The 19,931-nt window shown below is 40.2% G+C and overlaps 1 pseudogene; it reads right to left on the bottom strand.

Moving 5' to 3' along the window:
* Positions 1–326: 326 nt before the first annotated feature.
* Positions 327–19,535, bottom strand: LOC127946092 (glycogen debranching enzyme-like; annotated as a pseudogene).
* Between the last annotated feature and the right edge of the window lie 396 nt (positions 19,536–19,931).

Raw genomic sequence — 19,931 nt, 5'->3', positions numbered from 1 at the left:
TAAAACAATGAATACACAAGCTTGTTTTCAGGTGCTTTTAATTTAAATTAAAGTATGAATCATGATTAATCTTAAGATTTCTAAAGTAACCAAAAAACATAACTAAGTTGTTTTAAGTTTTAAGAGTGTGAAACGCACATAAAAACAACAGTTACTATAATTAATAAAATATGTAATGGTTTAAAATATTGTCTAAACCGTGTGAAAAATTGTTTAAACTCATTTATCACAGTGAAAAATAGTCAATTTCTCCTCTAAATGAATTCCTGTTTATTATCCAGATTGATACATGAATGTACTTGCAACAACTAAAAAGACAAATTAAGTGGATCATTATTATTTATTTAATACTGTTCTTTAAAGCAGCTTTGCTGTTTGTTGTTTCCATAAAACATAGCATGAAGTTAGCAACTGATGCTACTGTTATCAAAAAAAAAAAAAAACGTCCAATGAGAATTCTAGAACATCTAATTAGAAAAGATGAGAATAAAAATGTACCGAAAAATTATAATTCATTTTCCTTGTAGGGGCAACCCTGGGAATTGAACTCTTATCTTCCCTTTCAATTCTAGCCATACATAAAAGAAAAATAGAAAAAAAAAAATAGTGTTATATGGCAACACTGTACTGTAGTGGGTTAATTACACTGAACATTTGATCAATAATTTGTTTGTGTATGGATTGTCTGTCACTGTCACTCTTAGATCAAAATGTAAAAATAATCTGTGTAAGGCATGAGTGAGACTAAAACAGGTGCGTCATGATACCTGAAATAGTTTGTTGTGTACTGTAGGTTTATGGAGGCAGAACGGAATTTTCTGTTGCCCATGGGCAGACAATGAAGCAACCATGACTTTGCAAAAAAGAAAGACAAAAGCCCCTACTGTGGATCTAGACATGTGTGTCATAGCTGAAAGATTTTGAAATATGAATTTAGAGAATGAGATAGTACCAGTTGTATTTAAAGGTAAGGAATCTATTCTTTGTCTTGAGGAAGCATGATATCTACAGTACTTTAATAATCACAAATGAGCATAAACCTGCTTCTTAACCAACAATCCAAATCTGCTAGTACTAACTAACAAGAGTTAACAATACCGAAAACCTCTTTAAAAGTGAGTTGGCACAATCAAAAAATAAAGTGTTTCCATTTCTTCCAAACACTAAAACATCTCAGAGAGTATTTGTGTCTGCACAAAGCTGTGAAACAATGTAAAACAACGTCCTATGAAGTTCTCAGGAAGGTGGCAAGAAGAATATGAGAGCTTGTCCTTGACATTATCATAAATCATACAGAGCTTCCAGAACAGTGGCGATGGACCAAGCCTGTGTTTCACAACTGAACGGGCAGTACTGTCCATTTTCATTGGTCAGCTCAGGTAAACCCTTCCAAGGTGATCTAGATTAATAGAGAACATATAGATATTAAATGCTATTTATATATATATATATATATATATATATATATATATATATGTGTGTGTGTGTGTGTGTGTGTGTGTGTGTGTGTGTGTGTGTGTGTGCAAATGACTCAAACACTGAATTTTTAAACTCAATCTTCTGTAGATTAAAATCATTTCACTCGTTTAAAAGAAAGTTTTTGTGTTAGTCTGAGCTCTGTAATACCTTTCTCGTAAGAAGTATCCAACTAGCCACAACCATTCCTGTAAATGAATGATGAAATGTGCATAATTAAAACAAAATTAAATCTCTGACATCCAAAACAATTCATACTTTTTGAAAGGATAGTTTACCCCAAAATGAAAATTGTCATTTACTTCCAAATCCGTTCACTTCTGGAGTGTGCGAAAAAATATAATATGGAAGTCAATGGGGACCAGAAACCATTGGGTTACCCACATTCTTCAAAATATCTTCTATTGCATTCAGCAGAAGAAAGAAATTCATAAAGGTTTGGAAGAACGTGAGGGTGAGTAAATGATGAGAGAATTTTCATTTTTTTGGGCAAACTATCCCTTTAATGTTTGAGAACATACAGGTCCTTGGTGATAGTTGAATCCTTTCGCACAGCTGTAGTTGTCATTATCCAGGGAGTTGTCATAAATGCCACAGTAAACTAGATCACTGTTAAACAAATACAGACACACCAACATCAGAGATTTCTACATACAAATGACTTCACGTTGCAAAAATATTCTTGTTCTAGACTAAAAGCACTCATCGAACCATGTCCAGTCAGTCAGCCAGCCAAAAGAGCACACTTTTAACTCAAGTAGCATCTTAACCAACAGGCAGACAGCAGGTGTTGTTTTCCACTCACTCTGGATCCAGCGTTTTCATTCCCAGAGGACCGAGCAATTTATTTTCTACAATCTCTAAAGCCTTCCACTCTCTCTGCACTGTAAACAGCTCTGGTGCATGGTAAAAGAAAAGACTGCATAAAAGATCAGCCAAAAAACCCTCAGAAATAATCTTTTATAAGCACTTGGACTCACTGTAAGGACGAAAGAACCTGAGATACTTTGATCTCCTGAGAAACAGACAATACAAACATACACGGGCATCTTCGAGACACCCCACAGAGTGGAGGAGCAGGAGACCTCCTCCCCTTCCGGCCATTTGTTTCATTTTAAATCCCTTCACCCATTCTTCCTTCTACTTAGTCTGCTCAAAATGATTACATGAAAATGTCAATGCAAGTGAACTAACACTCATGTCTAGTATCATTGGAAATGTCTCAGTGCAACTGGTATAATGGTCTCACTCTCACAAAAGTAGATTAGAAGATAATACAGATCTGAAGAGTCAAGAGAGATCTTGATTACTGTGATGGGAGTGCCCTTTCCTAGGGTCCTCCATGTAAATTACCCCCTGTTCCCATTGAGTTGTAAAACCACCCAGGCTTGGAACCTGAGTTAATGCAAATTCCAATTGTTAGTTCCTGTCTCCATCTCGGGGGATGTTTGTCTTGCTCTGAGGTATTTAAACGATTGCAGAAAGAGGATCAGGGCGATTTCTGTAGCCAGAAAGCCCGTAGTGTGTTGTGTGTCTCTTCACTTCATACTATGTATTTTCTAAGGTTAGGTATGCATATTTTACTTTTAGATTCATCTTTGAGAATTTGATGTTTTGTATTGATATGATTTGATGTGTTTCAATTGGATATGTAATTGGCAAAATACATATCTACCTGACTGTAAATAAATTGTTACATTTTGATTCTTTTCTGTCTTACTCTGTAATTATTGACTAGTAGATTACGTTGAATCCTTGTTAGCAACACGAGCACCCGAATGAACGAGTTAATATAAAAATAGAGTTAACTAGAATAATCAAATGTCAGAAGAATATTAATTAAAAAGGCATACAACCAATTTGCATTTCAACCTAAATTCGAGATCATAAGAAAATGGAGTCAGATTAATTCACCACAACCATGGCGATGGTGAAGTTAGGCCTGAGCTGGTAGTCACACCAGGGGCTAGAGGCCCCGTAGCTGTCTTTGTAAATGCATTTCTTGTGAACCAGTTCTGGATGTTGCTCATTTGGGTCTGCAGGGTCATCTGACACGTAGAAAAAACCTTTCAAAATTCTCCTGGATCCTTTGATTCCACTCTTTATAGGATACCGACTGTTCAGTTCCTGGAAAAATGACACTGTAATGGTCATGATATCTTTAAAATATAAAATGATAAGCATGCTGTCAGCTGATTATACTGTATCATTACAGTAAATCGTGATACTACTGAAGGTGTGTCTTTTCAACAGGACAGGAATGACTAGATTCAAAAGTGAGTTGCTGTGTCAACATTCATCTGCACACCACAACAATGTTGCTCTGGTAGTAGTTCGAACATTTTTTTGGAGTAAAATAAAAAGTAAATAGAGTAAAATAAAATTAATTACTGGTATATTATTTTGTTTTTATTTAATAAAAGATTTTATTACTTATTTTGAAATAAGATTTAAAAAAAATAATATAAAAAAATTGTTGGCACCTTATTTTGTAAAAATTAACAAAATAAAATATAAATTATTAATAGTAAATCGTATTAAATATTAATAAAAAAAACGTTTGCACCTTTTTTGTAATAAAATAAAATGTTAAATTACTGGCACCTTATTTTGTATCAAACAAGCATTGACAGTGTCATTGAGAATGTAAATGTGTTGAAGAGGATGTACCATCTCTGTGTATTGTGACAGAGCAGTATGGGAAATATCCATTCTCATTCATCGTCATCAGCCAACGCACCGCTGACTTACAGAGACCCACAATCTCCACCGCAGAGCCATCCCTGCACATAAACACAACACCATCATCCACTTGACGTATGGAGGACTGGTTTATCCTTGCTCAAAGCTATTCCATCTCAGTGTTTCACACTGAAAGCATTCTTTTGTGCTAAATATAGTGGAGCATTATTATATGGGTTTAGAATGACAGGTATGTAAGGAGGTGGTTAAAGTACCTGGGTGTGGCTGCAACACCTCTATTATGAGCTTTGTCACTCTCTCCCATTTTATCCATCCATGTCCCACAGTTGAAGTGTTTTCCACCGTAAACAAATCCTGTCTAGGTATTTCCTTTGGCCTCCATGTTAAAGCCTATGGTACAGGACAATATATATACATACATACGTATGTATGTATATATATTTACATACATACATACATACATACCTTCACCTGAAGGATTATTAGGAACACCTCTTCAATTTCTCATTAATGCAATTATCTAATCAATCAATCACATGGCAGTTGCTTCAATGCATTTAGGGGTGTGGTCCTGGTCAAGACAATCTCCTGAACTCCAAACTGAATGTCAGAATGGGAAAGAAAGGTGATTTAAGCAATTTTGAGCGTGGCATGGTTGTTGGTGCCAGACAGTCAGTCTGAGTATTTCACAATCTGCTCAGTTACTGGGATTTTCATGCACAACCATTTCTAGGGTTTACAAAGGATTGTCATGATTCTGCCCTCGTGTCCTTGATTTTTCCTAGTCTTGAGGCAGGATCATGACAGACCCATGTTTTGTGTACAAGCGCATGGCCTTGTCTTTGGGCCATGTGCTTGTGTTGTCTCGTTCCCTTGCCCCGCCCCCCTTGTTAACCTAGTCGTGTCTTGATTGTCCTATCTGTAACACCTGTCGTGTCTTGATTAGTACCCCTATTTAGATCTCCTAGTGTGCTCTGTCTTGCGTCGGTTCATTGTTCCTCACCTGTCATTGTGATTGTACCTCCACTGAGTTCTACAATTGTGATTGTGTGTGAGATTGTGCTGTACCCGCTGAAGTCCTTGTATTACCGTGAGTGTTTATAGTTAGTATTTAGAGTCCTTGTTTATCTTGTCAGTCCAGTCCTGTTTTAGTTATTTAGTCTTTACCTTGCTCCGTGTTTTCCCCCTCGTGGGTTTTGTTTTCCCCTTTTTGTAATAAACCCTTTGTGTTGAGAATCCCTGTCTGCACCTGAGTTCCTCCCTTACCAATACCTGACAGAATGAACCGACCACAATGGAACTCAGCAGACAGGAGGCAATGCTGGATGCCCGTGCCAGCAGCGTCGAGAGCTGGCGTGCCCGTGCCAGCAGCGTCGAGAGCTGGCGTGCCCGTGCCAGCAGCGTCGAGAGCTGGCGTGCCCGTGCCAGCAGCGTCGAGAGCTGGCGTGCCCGTGCCAGCAGCGTCGAGAGCTGGCGTGCCCGTGCCAGCAGCGTCGAGAGCTGGCGTGCCCGTGCCAGCAGCGTCGAGAGCTGGCGTGCCCGTGCCAGCAGCGTCGAGAGCTGGCGTGCCCGAGCCAGCAGCGGTGAGCGTGCCCGAGCCAGCAGCGGTGAGCGTGCCCGAGCCGGCAAAGAAGAGAGCTGCAGTCGTGAGAGCGGAGGAGAGAGCCGCGGCCGACTCTGCAGCAAAGACTCTTGTACAGTCTGTCTCATCTCGTAAGGAGATGCCAATTGTCCTGGCTGCTAAAGCCTTTTCTGATTATTTGTCCCGTCTTGTCCAAATCCTAGAAGTCCCCGTCAGTCCTGTTTTGTCCCCTGACCCTGTCCCCAGAAGTCCTAAGTGTCCAGCCGTTGTCTCCCCGTGTCCTGTTGATGTGGCACCGTGTCCTGTTGATGTGGCACCGTGTCCTGTTGATGTGGCCCCGTGTCCTGTTGATGTGGCCCCGTGTCCTGTTGATGTAGTCATGTGTCCCGTTGATGTGGCCCCGTGTCCCGTAGATGTCGTCTTCCCGTGTCCCGTGAGTGTTGCCCCGTGTCTTGCTGATGTAGTCATGTGTCCTGTTGATGTGGCCCCGTGTCCCGTTAATGTGGCCCCGTGTCCCGTAGATGTCGTCTCCCCATGTCCCGTGAGTGTAGCCCCGTGTCCTGCTGATGTAGTCATGTGTCCTGTGGATGTGGCCCCGTGTCCCGTTAATGTTGCCCCGTGTCCAGTAGATGTTGTCCCCCCGTGTCCAGTAGATGTTGCCCCGTGTCCAGTAGATATTGTTGCCCCGCGTCCCTTGTCTGCTCCTGTCATGTCCCCCGTCAGTAGTCCCGAGACCCCTCCCCGCCCCTCACCACCCAGACCTGCCCGTACCCCCCGTCGTCAGCCTTCGTCCTACCCTCCTAAGATTCCTACCCCCCCCACCCGCCCTGGTCTGTCCCCCATGAACTTTGTGGTCCCGCCCCCTCCCCTTCCCTGTTTGTTCTTTTTGATTTGTCACCCTAACCCTGCCGTTGTGTATTCATGTTTGCCATTGTTATTATTTGTCATGTCCTGTTGGTTTGTGTCTGTGTCCCAGTCTGTCATGTCAGTCGTGTCCCGTGTTTGATGTTCCCTTGAGGAGCGTCTGGAAGCCGCTCCTTAAGGGAGGGGTTCTGTCATGATTCTGCCCTCGTGATTTTTCCTAGTCTTGAGGCAGGATCATGACAGACCCATGTTTTGTGTACAAGCGCATGGCCTTGTCTTTGGGCCATGTGCTTGTGTTGTCTCGTTCCCTTGCCCCGCCCCCCTTGTTAACCTAGTCGTGTCTTGATTGTCCTATCTGTAACACCTGTCGTGTCTTGATTAGTACCCCTATTTAGATCTCCTAGTGTGCTCTGTCTTGCGTCGGTTCATTGTTCCTCACCTGTCATTGTGATTGTACCTCCACTGAGTTCTACAATTGTGATTGTGTGTGAGATTGTGCTGTACCCGCTGAAGTCCTTGTATTACCGTGAGTGTTTATAGTTAGTATTTAGAGTCCTTGTTTATCTTGTCAGTCCAGTCCTGTTTTAGTTATTTAGTCTTTACCTTGCTCCGTGTTTTCCCCCTCGTGGGTTTTGTTTTCCCCTTTTTGTAATAAACCCTTTGTGTTGAGAATCCCTGTCTGCACCTGAGTTCCTCCCTTACCAATACCTGACAAGGATGGTGTGAAAAGGGAAAAACATCCAGTATGCAGCAGTCTTGTGGCCAAAAATGCCTTGTTGATGCTTGAAGTCAGAGGAGAATGGGCCGACTGATTCAAGCTGATAGAAGAGCAACTTTGACTGAAATAACCACTCGTTACATACGAGGTATTCAGCAAAGCATTTGTGAAGCCACAACATGCACAACCTTGAGGCGGATGGGCTACAACAGCAGAAGACCCCACCGGGTACCACTCATCTCCACTACAAATAGGAAAAAGAGGCTACAATTTGCACAAGCTCAACAAAATTGGAAAGTTCAAGACTGGAAAAAAGTTGCCTGGTCTGATGAGTCTGGATTTCTGTTGAGACATTCAGATGGTAGATTCAGAATTTGGCGTAAACAGAATGAAAACATGGATCCATCATGTCTTGTTATCACTGTGCAGGCTGGTGGTGGTGTTGTAATGGTGTGGGGGATGTTTTCTTGGCACACTTTAGGCCCCTTAGTGCCAATTGGGTATCGTTTAAGTGCCACGGCCTACCTGAGCATTGTTTCTGACCATGTCCATCCCTTTATGACCACCATGTACCCATACTATTTTGATGGCTACTTCCAGCAGGATAATGCACCATGTCACAAAGCTCGAATCATTTAAAATTGGTTTCTTGAACATGACAATGAGTTCACTGTACTAAAATGGCCCACACAGTCACCCGATCTCAACCCAATAGAGCATCTTTGGGATGTGGTGGAACGGGAGCTTCGTGCCCTGGATGTGCATCCCACAAATCTCCATCAGCTGCAAGATGCTATCCTTTCAATATGGGCCAACATTTCTAAAGAATGCTTTCAGCACCTTGTTGAATCAATGCAACGTAGAAATAAGGCAGTTCTGAAGGCGAAAGGGGGTCAAACACAGTATTAGTATTGTGATTCTTTCAGGAGTGAAGTAAAAGGTCCTTAATGAATGGTTCATTGAAGCATTAGGCTTGTTTAGCTTGATGTTGGTCATCACTATCAGATCGATCGGTGTGTGACATCAAAGTACCGCTAAAGCTTTAGAGAGCAGATGATTCCTTGTGCTTTTGAATCAATATCGCGGGTTTTGATGCCATACACCAATCAGTCTGTGCAGTGCCACTTTAAAGCCAGCCAACGCATATGCCAATGGTTCAATGTGCAACATTATGTCTAAAATAACACAATATTAACTTCTTAATGAACTGAGTATCCCATTTGCACTGTGATATTGCACTTCTACATCTCATGTGATATTTCTTAACTATGTGATGTAAATATTAGACACAATCTGTGTGTGTGTGTGTGTGTGTGTGTGTGTGTGTGTGTGTGTGTGTGTGTGTGTGTGTGTGTGTGTGTGTGTGTGTGTGTGTGTGTGTGTATCCTTTATAATATTATTAAATATGTAGAGATTTACACAGTAAGTGTTATATTCTTAATTTTACCTTATTATTATACCTTAATTTAAAAAAAATACTTTTGTAAAATGGTTGTTTGTTTATACAAGACATTAATGTAAATTAAAGTTACAAAGCTGTATGAAAGGTGAGTTTCTGTAGAATATACATAAAAAAAATCTATATTCAATATCAATATTTTTCAAATATGTTGGATGTTAAATGGAAGTTTGGTAAATTAAGTAAAAAGTAGGGCAGGACATTACTAAGTAGGGAAGGACACTACTAAGTATCAGAATCAGAATAAAAATGGGCTTTGTTGCCAGGTATGTTCACACATACGAGGAATTTGTTTTTCGTGACAGAAGCTCTGCAGTGCAACATAATGACAGTGACAGAACAAAACACAAAATGGAATCATTTTTTTTTTTTAAATACAAATAGGTAGGTAAGGAAAAGTATCATACGCTGTCAGAGATTGTTTCCATTCTTCTTACCACTGTCCCCAGGGGCTGTGCCTCAGAGTCATCAGTAGGATACATACGTGACACAGGGCACATAAGAACATCTGTACCGTTGGGCACGATATTACAGTAGTCCTGGATTATGACTTCAGAGTCATTGGTATGCATTCTTAAATTAGATGCTCACCTGGCCTCCAGGTACCTCCCTGTTAAAAGCATGAGGCCACGCAGTGCTATGAAAGTGTCTCGCCCCCAACAGCGGAAGATTCCAGTGAAGAAATGTGGCAGATCTGCATAGTTGATAATATTTTATTATAAAACAAGTCCAACATTAAAAGGTATGTAATATGTAGAAGTGTATGGATTGGTACCTCAATGTAAAAATTGATAGCCTGAATGCACTGTTAAGATAAAAGCACCTGCTAAATGCATAAATTTAATTTAATAATTATTATTTTAATGACACTGCAACTTAAGCATTAGAAAGCATGTCACTATGGTTGTATAAGCATAATTGTATAGGTACGGCAACACTTTTAAACAGTATACACCTGGGGCCCTGTCTAGTATCAAACATGTGGTTCTTTTTCTTTTTTTCCTTTTTTGTAATTTAAAGCATTTAAAGCATTAAATAAATATAAACAGTCTTTTCAGTTAAATGATTTACACTAGCTGGAACTGTGTATAAATCCAACCTGCAGCAAGAGAAACACTGCTCCTCTTGTTTGGTCAACCTGTTGAGTCGGACCGGGACATCCTCCAGTTCAGGGGAGAGGGGCGGCAGGGCAGGGATGCGACCCACCCCACACATCTGAACTGACCCCAGGGCCAGCTGCTTAACCAGGGTCGATCCATTCTGAACAAAGCTGGAACCCCATTACACACATTTACAATTTACACACAGGACAGATATTAATAAATACAATCTTACACTCAATATTACATTTAACAAAAAACTAACCTGGACATTTGGTTGAAAACAGCATCTACAGCTCTATATACAGCTCTATACACCCCGACAATAATTTCATCAAAATAACATGGCACCAAATAGCGTGGAATATGTTTAAGGTATGTAAAAACAGCACTGAACCACTTTCCAACCTATGAAAAATGTAGAAAATGTATTTAGTATGCCACATCAAAACAGTTTTACATTTTACAATATCATATTATTGCTAAGGTAATCTCAGTGATTAAAAAAGGCCCAACTTTTTTTACTTAATTTATTTAAAAAAAAAAAAAAAATCCTTTCCTACCTCCCGCAGAGCTGTTACTTGTGTATTTTTTTTGTACCTTGTAGGCCTCCATACTTCAGCGGCATCTAGTATGGAATGAATAACAGAATTGTATTTGAACATGATTAAGGTAAAAATTACTCACAAGTCTTTCAGGATGCCAGGGACATTGTTGTCAGTCAGAATGCCGGATTTCAGTTACATGTTGACATTAATGAATTAGTGTTCATTTAAAGAAACAGTTCACCCAAAAACTCATGCGCTCATGTGGTTTTAAACTAACAAATGCTGTTATTTTTCCATGGAACACACAAAAAAATCTTCCCCATCTTTCAAGCTCCAAAAAGACAAAGGAGCACTATAATTGTGCTTTTCAATGGAATTACATTTGGTTCAATATAAATGAACGTAACTTTATAAAACTGAACGTAACTTTTTCAGAAACCATAAAAAATATGCCATTACAACAGAAGGAAAATTATTTTTTTTATTTAACAGGCTCTTCAAATATGCTTCATTCTTTGTTAATGTTTTTCAAAGATTAGTTTTCACTAATCGTGGATTCTGAATGTATTGCCACAGATTTTGCTTATGCTTCACAGTTTTTCGTTTGGTGTTTTGACACAAACTTCTCGTGGGGGCGGGCTTAACAGTGATCTACTCTGATTGGATAGTGAGCTTTTGATGGACAGGTGCTCTCTGACCAGGAAGTACAGACGCAACTCAGTGGCACGCATATTGGAAAGCTCTCTCAGTGATTAGATCTGGTCTCTACCGCAAATAATTATTTTTCACACACACAGTAAAGAAGTTTATACAAAGATTTAAATCTGACATTGATCTTACATGCTCTTTTTGTTCGAGTTCTGAAGAAACTGTACACTTATTTTGGTCATGTCACTACACTCAGAAATTTTGGGATGATATTGGTGTGTTTGTCAAGTGTAAGATTTTGCCAGGATTCTCAGTACATATGAAAAACATTATATTTGGGTATTATGACTCCAACCCCACAAACAAAAATATCAGTTTTCTTATTAATTTACATTTCTTCCTAAACAAATTTCACATTCACGAATGAAAATTCTCCAACTGTAAACCTGTCTTCTCTGTTTTCCTGATCTCCTTGTTTATTTTTTTTTAGATTTTAGCCCTCTTTTATTTAGTTCTATTTTATTCTTTATTGTTTTTTTGTGGTTGATATTATGTTATTTTTTTATTATGCGTATTTAGTTCTTTGCATTAATAAAAAAAGAAAAAAAAATACGTCATGGCTTGTATTACTAAATATGTAAATAATATTTGACCTTCGATCGTTTCAGTCTGTAAAGAAACGGAGCAGCGTCATCTTCCTCCTCCGCTTGTCTTTCAAGGCATCTTGAAGTAAGCTTGTGTTACTGAAGTAACCAATAATATCGATACAAGTTTTTCATGTTACAGTGTGCAACAGTTTGTTGCGGGTTATTATTTTCATTCAGTAACACAAGCTTACTTCAAGCTTATTTCAAGCTTCAACCTACTTCAAGTTTCTGAAAAAGTTACGTTCAGTTTTATAAAGTTTCGTTCATTTTTATTGAAGCAAATGTAATTCCATACGGAATGCAGCACAGAATGGCATGGCACAGCTCGCCTTTGGGGGGGGGTTTCCACTGTGTACAGTACCTGGTACTTTTTTCAGCAACACCTCAGCTGAGATTCCAAGCAAGCTGACCATTACAAAAATGTGACTTGTAAACCCTGCTCATCACTGATTTGCTGGAAAGAATCATCTCTACCTGCATAGTGACTTGCGACATGAGACACTAGACCCGCTAGATCAAATCAGTACAGCCAGGGAAGTAAATGCAACTAAATGCAACTTTTTTTGAACGAACACAACTGTTTCGAACGCGCGCACCTTTTTTTAAACAACAAAATAATGACCATAATTTTGAGGTCTGTTGAGGAATTACACTTCCTTTGACATGCATATAACCCTGCCCACTCAAAAGTGGTACTATACTGCAGTGGAAATGCAAACTGAGCCGATCCACGCCGTTCCATGCAGTGGAAAAATCACCTTAAAAGCACGATCAAAATTTTCTATACGATTAGTGCTCTTGTTGTTTCTGGAGCTGGAAATAGGAAGTGGAATGGAAAAAAATCTGGAAGTTTCTTTAAAATATGTTGTGCATTTTTCCTTTTATGCATATTATATTTTTGTTGGTTTGCTTATGGTTAAACAACTTGCTAGCTTCTGTGGCTGTTATCCTTACAGCAAGAAAGGTTACGAAATATTTTTGGGCATGTATCTCAAAGGACTGACTTATTTACTTTAGTAATGATTTACTTTAAAAAACTATAACTATTTAAAACATATATATTTTTTAAACTTTAAGCCATGATTGATTAAAAATTATAGTGAAATCTATTATATAAGACTGCAATAAACAGGATTGATACATTTTTTGTGTGTGTTTGATTACCTGAATGCAATTACACTACAGGGTCTGAGCTTTTCAAAAAAAATCTTCTCAACAAACTCACTGCGGCCCTCTGTGGTGGCATCTCCCTGTTTTACAGTTTCACTGTCCTTTAACTGAAAAAAAAACACATGTACTCAGGCCTAGATCAGAAGGGACACGCTTTGCACACAAGTGCAGTAGTCAAGAAACTATACACTTACACAAAGCTCCCCATAAAAAAAATAGAGCATGCCAACAAAAAACCCACAATACCCACAGAACAGGTTCTCTGTTAGTCTATTATCTGTCCGATGACAGCAATAAGCCCTCCCCTTCATGTCCCAGCGCAGCTGCTAGCGTCACTAGTGTCACGTAATCTGGATGTGTTCACGGATCTCAACCGTGTAGTTCGGCAAGCCGTTAATAAACCTTTCATCTTTCACGTATGACTCAGCTTTTCTCTCCACTGTATGCGCTTCTAAAATCACTTCCTCGATTTTACCTACGCAATGAGACAGCAGATAAGTAAAAACTTGTCTTGCTGGTTTATAAGTACCACTGATTCATGAGAAATCATACTTCAGTGACATCTGAAGTGAAAATGAAATGTCAAACTACATGATGTGCCATGAATAAATTAAGACAGATGAGTTTGATTTCAATAAAATAACTGGAAAGCAAATGGCATTTAGCACTAAAAGCATTTGCATTTGTACCTGGGATGTACATGGGAGCTAGATACTCTCGGTATTGGTGTGTTTCTGGGTTTTTAAAGGCTGTACGAGACACAGTCACAACAGACTGATGTGTGCTGGGACAATGCCTAGTCACACCCACTGTGTCTTCATCCAGCTGATCCACATAAACCTTTGACATTCTGCATGAGTAACAGATATAAAGACACAGACAGTGGTGGTGGTGGGGCAGTCGAGTGGAAAGAGGTGTAAGTAACAGGTTTAGTTACTTTAGAAAAATTTAGTTTAGCAAATTTTCCTGCTATTATTCCAGTCTGGAAGTTCACCTCCCCAACAGAAGAGGGCAGTGCATCAGGATTCCACTTAGGGTACAGACTATCTTCCTTTACTACTGAAATCTGCAGTAAAAAAAAAACAAGTTTGGTTGATTTTGTAGTCAGATTATGTTGGTAGACAATGTAGCAACACCATTATGTGGGCAAAATGCATTTTTGCATACACATTTTGCAACATATCTCCCTGTTTGTGGCAAGGACTTCTAAAATAAAAAACATGGGGGGGGGGTACTTTTCGTACAATGCGCTTAAGTTATGTAACTGATTACCTGCATCGATTAGGAATGCTGTTTCGTTGGATTGTTTTAAAGGGTTAGTTCAGCCAAAATTGAAAATTAAAGGGATAGTTCCCTTTCAAATTAAATTTTGGTATGTTTTAGCTTACCTCAAGGACATCCAAAATGAAGGTTTCTTTGTTTCCGCAGTATTTCCCATTTTGATATTTTTAGGTCAAACCGTTCTTGTCTGTTACTCACATAATGGAGGTCTATGGTCACCACCTAAAAGAACATGTACAGAGAAGTCCAAGTTAAACAGTTCCCCATCGTAAGTACACATTGATGACATAAGACACAAAACGAGCTGTTTGTGTAAGAAAACTAACAGTATTTATATTGTTTTTACCTCTTGTACACAACCACGTCCAACTGATCTGAGTGCGCGAGTGCTTCCTGATGTAGTCTGCGCAAGCACAGAAAGTGCCGGAAGTGATCTCTCGTGCAAGAACGTCTCTCATTGTTTACTGTTTACCACACGATACACCACCAATCAGCACTGTCTAAAATATAATGTAGTAATTGTAATTAATTAATTTGTTTATAATGCACCCTATAATCGTTGCGATTATAATAAAAATAGAACACATTACTCACTCTATTGACAGTGTGCCATTGGGTCCCTCTAGCATTGGACGTTGCCTCCAGTTTATACGTGGCAAACTAAATACAATGTGCAAAACGCTGCGTCTCAACCGCGGAGAAAACTCAGGAACTTCAGTCAGGCAGGTGTGTGATGCGATACTGTCAATGTCCTCGTCGTCATCTTGTAGTTGTTCCATTCCTGACAACATATGCTCTCCACTTCTGTTGGCATCTCACAACACTTGCTACTAAAACACCACCAATTTGGAAGAGATCTCTGTCTCTCTGAGGCTTGAAGACGTGCTGCTGCAGCGGATCGCTCCTGAGTACTTGATCTGTGCATTCTGGTTCAAATAAATATGGTTGTGAAAAAAATTCAACATTGTCTATGAATATATTGAAATCATCTTTGGAAAAACAGCAATATTGTGAAATATTACTACATTTATTTGTTTTATTTTTTTAATACATCTTAAAATGTCATTTATTCCTGTGATGGCACAGTTGAATTTTCAGCAGCATTACTCTAGTCTTTAGTGTTACATGATCATTCAGAACTCACTCTGCTGATTTTGTGCATAGGATACATTTATTGTTATGTTCATTGCGGAAAACGTCTCAGGTTATGACTGTAACCCTTGTTCCCCGAGAAAGGGAAAAAGAACTGCATCGAATGGCACTTTGGGGGAAGCCCCTCAGTGTAGCGCCTCTGAAGTATAAATGAAACTAAGCCAATCCTGATTGGTGTTGCGTCATGACATAATGTGTGATGGCATATGCGGAAGCTATAAAAGGATGCCTGCATACAACAGAGATATCTTCTGTGATGAAGCAAGCGCTCCCAGGCTGGGGGAGGTGTGGCTGCGCACAGGCACACTTATGACTAGAGCACAAGGGTGCCAGGTGTCGAAGGAATGTCCAGGCTGTAAAGTCTAATAAAAGTGTGAGGGGTGGCCCATCCTACTGCATCGCAGACCTCCTGGATTGGGGCCCCTGAAAGGAGGGCTCTAGAGGATGCCATGCCTCTGGTAGACTGAGCCCTCACAGCCCGAGGTAAAGGCAATGTCTGTACCATGGCATCCCAGTGGGGCTGGATGTGTGGGAGAACCACAGTTGACAGCGAGTCGACTCTCTCGACGCGAAAAGATCCACTTCCACTGGGCTGAATCACTGACATATTGACTGCACCACCGCGGATGGAGTCTCCATTCCCGGTCCTCAGCCCCTGCCTTGACAGGATGTCTGCTCCCTGATTCTGATTCCCTGGGATGTATTTTGCTCTGGGAGACAACAATTTCCCCATGGACCACAGGAGGATCTGATGCGCCAGTCTGAGGCATCATCTCATATGGTTTATATAGGCCACCACCGACATATTGTCCATTCTCACGAGGAAATGATGACCCTTGAGATCCTGCAGAAAGCTCCTCAGAGCTTGGAACACCGCCAACATTTCCAGGCAGTTTATATGACAGGAGGAATGATGGTCCTGCCATAGACCTCTTGTTAAGTGTCCGTCCATGACCACGCCCCAGCTCGTGAGGGAGGTGTCTGGGACAGATACCAAGCTCTCTTCCACATATATAGGAAACGAAGGCATCTGCGTGTAACCCTGATCGTTTTTCCCCTCGGGGAGAACCCCTTGGTTTTTAACCACCACTGCAAGGGCCTCATGTGCAGGAGACCGAATGGAATGATATTGGATGCTGCTGTCATGAGACCTAACACTCTCTGAAAATGTTTTACAGTGATGGCCTGGCCTAACTTTATCCTGGTCACCATGGCTAGGATGGATTCAATCCGTGCAGGAGACAACTTTGCCCGCATAGTGACCGAATCCCACACCTCTCCCAGGAACGTGGTTCTCTGGGCTGGTGCCAAAACGCTCTTTTCCGTGTTGAATTTCAACCCCAGGTTCTGGATGTGGGCAAGGACAACATCTCGATGCCGAACTGCCAGCTCTTGTGACTGCCAGCCTGTGGGGCGGACAGTGCAGGGTGCATTCGCTGGAGACCGATGCGTCCTGAAGCGCACTTAACGGCAGGAAGTCGACATTGATCTCCTGCGGGCTCCGCAGAGGAGGGGACCTTGATCAATCCCCCATGTGTGTGGCTGCCCGCAGAGGACCTAGGCTGGCTAGGACCTCTTTGTTGAAGCCTTCTTCGCCTGCAGGACGGCCCTCATGTCGTATAAGCCCTGCCCACTAACTTAGTTGTATCACGGCACGGTTTAGTGGGAAGCACCGGGGTTTTTAGGGATGATGCAGACTCGGGGGCTAAATAGATGGCAAGTGGCTGTTCCACCCGAGGCATCATCCCAGAAATGTTCTCTCGCACATTGCACACACCTCATGAAACTGCTTGTGCTCGCCATGCTTATAGTGACTGTTTAGACAATTCAACACAAAATAAGACAAACAGAAAGATATTTCTGTTGTGTGCCGGCGTCCTTTTTATAGCTTCCGCTTATGCCGTCACACATTACGTCATGACGCAAAACCAATCAGGATTGGCTTAGTTTCATTCATACTTCAGAGGCGCTACTCTGAGGGGCTTCCCCCAAAGTGTCATTCGACGCAGTTTTAGTTCCCTCGAAGGGGAACAGTTATTCTGCTTAATATTTTTTTGTGGAAACTAATACTTTTTCCAGAATTCTTTGATGAATAGAAAGTTTAAAAGGACAAAAAGTCTTGAAACTGAATGCATCTTTGCTGTATAAAAGTATTGATTATTAAAACTGACCCCAAACTCTTTTATGGTCAGGTATGATAAAAAAGCAAAAAAGGGCTCCCTTCAAAGAAAGTCAACAAAAACAAGATGTGCAACATCCTGTCTATTAAGATATTTCCAATTGATTATGACTTATAATATGCACTGCAATGATTAAATATATTCTTTGTCATCGTAAAGTTTATATATAACATCATGGTGACTTGGAAGCAGGGGCTGCCTGATTATGACAAAAAAATCATCAATTGTCAATTATTCCATTGAAATTGTAATTGTGATTATTAACTACAATTATCACAATTTACATTGAATAATGTTTATACCATTGTTTAATGCATTTTACAGCATTTGAACTTTAAACTGTCACTTCTTCTACCGTCTTTTTCGGACTATAAGTTGCACCTGAGCATAATTTGCATCAGTCCAAAAATACGTCATATAGAGGGAAAAAACATATATAAGTCGCACTGTTGGCATTTATTTAGAACCAAGAGAAAACATTACCGTTACCAGCCGCGAGAGGGCGCTCTATGCTGCACAGTGTAGACTACAGGAGCACTGAGCAGCATAGAGCGCCCTCTCGCGGCTGGTAACGGTAATGTTTTCTATTGGTTCATTTCTCTTGGGTCATTTCTCTCGGTTCATGTCAAATTAATTTTGATAAATAAGTCGCACCTGACTATAAGTCGCAGGACCAGCCAAACTGAAAAAAAGTGTGACTTATAGTCCGGAAAATATGGTAATCAAAATTTGAGTTTATAATCCATAGCAACACTCCCTCTAGTGAAAAAGTCCATAGTAGGCTAATCATAATCCAATTTTGGACACTTATCTCTTGTAAACCGTGTTTAATCTGCGCATGTTTCTCTCTTGATTTAGACTAAATGTCTTCAAAAAGAAACTATGAAACAACAAACCAAATGAAAACAAAGAAGCATAAATGAAAACAGCAAAGCGATGCCTCAAAGCCAAAATGACGTACAGTACGCTGTAATTCTGATCAGATAAGTCAAACTTTCACAGAATAGATTTGTCAGCAAACAAGTGAATCAAACAAGGTCTTTATTTTAAAAACTAAAAGCTAACTCTATTGAATTTTTGTAAATGCTTCTAGGCATCAGCTCACTCTGGTCCTTGGGTTGTGTTTAGCCAGCTCCAGCACTGGCTGAAAGGACATGGCTTTCATTAAATAAACATATTATTATTATTACTGTCATTGGTAACAGAAATAGTAATTCAACTGCATGACCCAGCAGCTAGCAGGGAACATTCTCTGGATGTCACTAACATTCTGCCAAAGTTATGACAAAACAATCTTCCTGTAATGTTTATAGAAAATTTGCATAAAGTTATCTGGTCTTTTATAACGTTCTCAAAAGGTCAGCACAAAAACATTATCTATACATTGCTCATGGAATATTTGTAAAATTGTTTGGAAGTTCGTCTAACATTTTGTGCATGTTACATATTGTTTCAGAATGGTCTGAGAACTTTTTCAAAGCAACGTTCCTGTAATGTTTGCAGAATAATAAAATGGAATGTTCAGTCGGCATAATTTTTTTTTTAGAATTTTGAATTATCTTTTTAAAAGCCCTGTTCCTTTTTTATGGAAATGACTGAGTGAGCCTTTTAAGATTTATATCTCTTTCCATATTGTTACTGCATTGCTCATATTAAGCGACAGAGGGATAATTTAGCACACAGATAAATAACGGTATAGCATTTCTTGCATAACATTAACTTTCTTTTGCAAAATATTGGATGTATATGTACGTAAAAGGCAGCAAGTCCGCCTTTTTATATATATACATATAACATATGTTTCTAAATTTGCTTTTAACCCTCTAGTTATTGAGTGTAACGTCCAGACTTATTGTAAACAGAACTTCTCTTACCTGTGACATCTGAGGTCTCAGGTTGATCTCCCTCAGGTTGATGGACTGGGGTCTCAGGTTGTTGAGGAGCTGGCACAGGAGGACCCCATCCCTCAGGGTCTGCGCCAGGTCGAACACCTGAGCGGACTCCCATGTCACCCGATGGTTCGGTGGCAAAACCTTACAATCTAATGACCGGGTGGTGTTTCTCAGAGTCGGTGCACCAGCGGAGAGTGACTGATCGGTGTGCTGCTGCTCTCCTCATTCGCTTTTTTACCTCTTATGTTCGCTCACCCCTCCCCTCTGTCTATCTTTCTTTCTCTCTCTCTCTCTCTCTCTCTCTCTCTGTCTTCCTGCTAGATGATTTTGATGAACCATAGAGATAAGCTTCAAAAGATAGTTCACCCCAAAATGAAATTTGTGTCATCAGTGTCGTTCCAAATCTATATTTTTTTCTTTCTTCTGGTGAACACAAAAGTAGATGTAAGACAGGTTGTTCACACATCTGTTTTGCATAAAATTAATGTCAATGGTGATCAAGAAGCATCAT

This window comes from Carassius gibelio, chromosome A24 (assembly GCF_023724105.1).
Source record: "Carassius gibelio isolate Cgi1373 ecotype wild population from Czech Republic chromosome A24, carGib1.2-hapl.c, whole genome shotgun sequence".
NCBI lineage: Eukaryota > Metazoa > Chordata > Actinopteri > Cypriniformes > Cyprinidae > Carassius > Carassius gibelio.
Note: the sequence above shows the minus strand (reverse complement) of the source record. Positions and strands in the feature narration are given on the sequence as shown.